The sequence below is a fragment of the Coregonus lavaretus genome (genome assembly GCF_964263955.1).
Source record: "Coregonus lavaretus genome assembly, chromosome: 18".
In the NCBI taxonomy this organism is placed as follows: Eukaryota; Metazoa; Chordata; class Actinopteri; order Salmoniformes; family Salmonidae; genus Coregonus; species Coregonus lavaretus.
Window position 1 is genome coordinate 4,628,633 of NC_140005.1, and position 5,790 is coordinate 4,634,422.

A 5,790-nucleotide genomic window follows, 5' to 3' on the forward strand; every position below is an offset into this window, starting at 1 on the left:
CACACCTCCCGACACACTCACACTGGACACACACACACACACACTGGACACACACACACACACACACTGGACACACACACACACTGACACACACACTGGACACACACACACTGGACACAACACACACACACACACACTGACACACACACACTGGACACACACACACACTGGACACACACACACACACCTGGACACACTCTGGCACACACACGGACACACACACAGAGGTTATATTTATTCTAGGATGACATTTAATGAACATTTATGGAGGCATACATCATTAAGTTGAAAATGTGAAATTGTATAGGGAGTGGACTGAAAGGATCTGATTATTCATATTTCTGAGGACAGATGAGGACTCAAGAACCCCCCTCACACTCACACACAACAGCACTGTGTTATAGTCAGTAGCCTGGTTGGTCAGTGGTCACATCTTTGTTTGAGATATGAATCAGCAGACAGACAGAAGACAGACAGACAGACAGACAGACAGACAGACAGACAGACACAGACAGACAGACAGACAGACAGACAGACAGACAGACAGACAGACAGACAGACAGACAGACAGACAGACAGACAGACAGGCAGACAGGCAGACAGACAGGCAGACAGACAGGCAGACTTCATCATGAGCTCTGTTACACAAAGATACTTTTAAGGGAATTGAAATGTCGTCCAAAGTTCACACCACAGCCTCTCTACTGTCTTGAATGCAATGCAACCTTGAGTGGAGATTCTACATCTGCATTGCTTGCTGTTTGGGTTTTTAGAATGGGTTTCTGTATAGCACTTTGTGACATCTAAAAAGGGCTTTGTAAATAAATTGGATTTTATTCATAGTGGAGTAGGTGTGTGTGTGTGTGTGTGTGTGTGTGTGTGTGTGTGTGTGTGTGTGTGTGTGTGTGGTGAGCCTCAAGACAATGTCTTGACAACCAGAATCGGCACACTCACACGCACACACACACACGCACACACACCACACACACACACACACACACACACACACACACACACACACTCTGCAGGCCTCTTTAAGGCGTGGCTACTGCTGCCTATGGTTAGAGTAGGGGCCAAGGTATTTCATTTATCAGGACATGGATACGTCCTCCTAGAAGAGTCCTCTTCAGAAACTTGCTATAAATAACTAGCTACTCAAGAACAATACTGGACACTATCACTGGAACAGCACTCACTACTGGAGACTATGGGGGGGGGGGGGGGGGGAGAGATACTACACATTACCAAAAGTATGTGGACACCTGCTCGTCGAACATCTCATTCCAAAATCATGGACATTAAAATGGAGTAGGTGCCCCCTTTGCTGCTATAACAGCCTCCACTCTTTTGGGAAGGCAGGGATTTGCTTCCATTCAGCCACAAGCGCATTAGAGAAAGTCGGACATTGATTTTGGCCGATTAGGCCTGGCTTGCAGTCGGCGTTCCAATTCATCCTAAAAGTGTTCGATGGGGTGGAGGTCAGGGCTCTGTGCAGGCCAGTCAAGTTCATCCACACCTATTTCGACAAATCATTTCTGTATGGACCTCGCTTTGTGCATGGGGGCATTGTCGTGCTGAAACAGGAAAGGGCCTTCCCCAAACTGTTGCCACAAAGTTGGAAGCCCAGAATCGTGCTGTAGCGTTAAGATTTCCCTTCACTGGAACTAAGGGGCCTAGCCCGAACCATGAAAAACAGCCCCAGACCATTATTCCTCCTCCACCAAACGTTACAGTTATCACTATGCATTGGGGCAGGTAGTGTTCTCCTGGCATCCGCCAAACCCAGATTAGTCCGTCGGGACTACCAGATGGTGAAGCGTGATTCATCACTCCAGAGAATTGCGTTTCCACTGCTCCAGATTCCAATGGCGGCGAGCATGGTGATCTTAGGCTTGTGTGCGGTTGTTCGGCCATGGAAACCTATTTCATGAAGCTCCCAACGAACAGTTATTGTGCTGAAATAGTGTATATACAGTACTTATATATATAGTGTATATAGCTTGAGGACTTGTGTTAGCTTCCCGAGCTAATGCCTTTATCTCAGTGGGATAATATAGCATTGTGCCGTGCAAATGACTCAGGTTCCTTACCCTAATGAGACAGGACACAGGTCACCCTTTCTGAGCAGGACAGTCGCCATGCTAACAACAGAACAGCAACAGCAGTGAAAGACAGAAGAGAGACAAAGAGTCAACTGAAGGAGACTGGTGAATCAGACATGGAAAATACTCCTGTGCAGGCCAATCTACACACGCACACACCAACAGCGCGTCGATCACTGTGTCCGTCCACGGCTGTCAGTCTCATCTAAGTAGGTTCTATAATAGTGTGAAGGGTTAAAGCGGCAATCTGTGATTTACTACATACATTTTTTTGATTTTTTTAAATTCATGATATATAGCCATTGATTCTTGAATAAATACCTGATGAGCTTAGTCTGTCTAACCCCATCAGAACCCCAAAATACAGTTCAGGACAATTATATGGGCACTCTTGCACTTTTCTTAAACAATTCCCTATTTCTTCTCATAATAGGTTGAAATTGAAAAACACTTTTTTGGTCTCCAAACCTTGTAATTGGATTTTCAACATTACAGTACCTATTTTATAGTTGTCAACTTTAAGTTTACAATTTTTAAATGAGAAAATAAAGACATATTGGCATGGACAATATCATAGACACCCTGGAGCTGGGACTGGCTGAGACAACTGCAGACAAGCGCTTCCTGTAGCCATTAATGAGCTTGCTGCACGTTTCTACTGACAATTTGACCCACTCAGCAGCAAACTGGTCTGATTCTTCCATCTTTGAGGGGCGCCCTCCACCAACTTCCGTCTTACGGATGTGATTCAGATCTGCACTCTTCACTGGCCACTAAATAGGTGCTGCAATGTTGAAAATCCAATAACAAGGAATGGTGACCAAAATATATATATATTTTTTTATGTCTATTTATTTTAGAAGAAATAGGGAATTATTCAAGGTGCGAGGGTGCCTATATAAATGTCCTGAACTGTATAAGCTTGATTTATTCCTTTTTACTGAAACAGGTGCAGGGTGAATGCTTTGTTATTGTTTGAACAGCATATTGCCCCTTTAAAAGAAGACAGAGGGCTTTAATGGGGCTAAGAAGAGGTTAAGTCCTCAACGTCATGAGAGGTCACTGACACATGCAGCATTCATGTAGTTGGAGAATGCAGCTGTCAACTGAATACACTTTAACTCCCTATACCTTAAAACACACATTTTACAGTTAGGGAATTACATGTTCACGCTCTTTCCATCCTATCATTGTATTATATGCTATATTTGGCTTAGGCTATATAAGGGTATTTCTGAGATTTGATGTTTGATCATATCGGAGGTGATGTGATTGATAAATGATAAAGATGATGAGAGAAGAAACAATATTAATCTATTGATTATGTGAAGACTAGACCATATAGACTGGACCATATAGACTGGACCATATAGACTGGGCCATATAGACTGGGCCATATAGACTGGACCATATAGACTGGGCCATATAGACTGGGCCATATAGACTGGGCCGTATAGACTGGGCCGTATAGACTGGGCCATATAGACTGGGCCATATAGACTGGGCCATATAGACTGGACCATATAGACTGGGCCATATAGACTGGACCATATAGACTGGGCCATGTAGACTGGGCCATGTAGTCTGGACCATATAGACTGGGCCATATAGACTGGGCCATATAGACTGGGCCATATAGACTGGGACATATAGACTGGGCCATGTAGACTGGGCCATGTAGACTGGGCCATATAGACTGGGCCATATAGACTGGGCCATATAGACTGGACCATTATAGACTGGGCCATATAGACTGGACCATATAGACTGGGCCGTATAGACTGGGCCGTATAGACTGGACCGTATAGACTGGGCCGTATAGACTGGGCCGTATAGACTGGGCCGTATAGACTGGGCCATATAGACTGGGCCATATAGACTGGGCCATATAGACTGGGCCATATAGACTGGGCCATATAGACTGGACCATATAGACTGGGCCATATAGACTGGGCCATATAGACTGGGCCATATAGGACTGGGCCATATAGACTGGGCCATATAGACTGGACCATATAGACTGGACCATATAGACTGGGCCATATAGACTGGCATATAGACTGGGCCATATAGACTGGGCCATATAGACTGGGCCATATACACTGGGCCATATAGACTGGGCCATATAGACTGGGCCATATAGACTGGGCCATATAGACTGGACCATATAGACTGGACCATATAGACTGGACCATATAGACTGGACCATATAGACTGGGCCATGTAGACTGGGCCATGTAGACTGGGCCATGTAGACTGGGCCATATAGACTGGGCCATATAGACTGGGCCATATAGACTGGGCCATATAGACTGGACCATATAGACTGGACCATATAGACTGGACCATATAGACTGGGCCATGTAGACTGGGCCATATATAGGCTGGGCCATATAGACTGGGCCATATAGACTGGGCCATATAGACTGGGCCATATAGACTGGACCATATAGACTGGGCCATATAGACTGGGCCATATAGACTGGGCCATATAGACAGGGCCATATAGACTGGGCCATATAGACTGGACCATATAGACTGGGCCATATAGACTGGGCCATATAGACTGGGCCATATACACTGGGCCAAATAGACTGGGCCATATAGACTGGACCATGTAGACTGGACCATGTAGACTGGGCCAAATAGACTGGGCCATATAGACTGGGCCATATAGACTGGACCATATACACTGGGCCAAATAGACTGGGCCATAAAGACTGGGCCATATAGACTGGGCCAAATAGACTGGGCCATATAGACTGGGCCATATAGACTGGACCATATACACTGGGCCAAATAGACTGGGCCATGTAGACTGGGCCAAATAGACTGGACCATGTAGACTGGGCCATATAGACTGGACCATATAGACTGGACCATATAGACTGGGCCATATAGACTGGGCCATATAGACTGGGCCATATAGACTGGGCCATATAGACTGGGCCATATAGACTGGACCATATAGACTGGGCCATATAGACTGGGCCATATAGACTGGGCCATATAGACTGGGCCATATAGACTGGGCCATATACACTGGGCCATATAGACTGGGCCATATAGACTGGGCCATATAGACTGGGCCATATAGACTGGACCATATAGACTGGACCATATAGACTGGACCATATAGACTGGGCCATGTAGACTGGGCCATGTAGACTGGGCCATGTAGACTGGACCATATAGACTGGGCCATATAGACTGGGCCATATAGACTGGGCCATATAGACTGGGCCATATAGACTGGGCCATATAGACTGGACCATATAGACTGGACCATATAGACTGGGCCATATAGACTGGGCCATATAGACTGGGCCATATACACTGGGCCAAATAGACTGGGCCATATAGACTGGACCATGTAGACTGGACCATGTAGACTGGGCCAAATAGACTGGGCCATATAGACTGGGCCATATAGACTGGACCATATACACTGGGCCAAATAGACTGGGCCATAAAGACTGGGCCATATAGACTGGGCCAAATAGACTGGGCCATATAGACTGGGCCATATAGACTGGACCATATACACTGGGCCAAATAGACTGGGCCATGTAGACTGGGCCAAATAGACTGGACCATGTAGACTGGGCCATATAGACTGGACCATATAGACTGGGCCATATAGACTAGCCATAAAGACTGGGCCAAATAGACTGGGCCATATAGACTG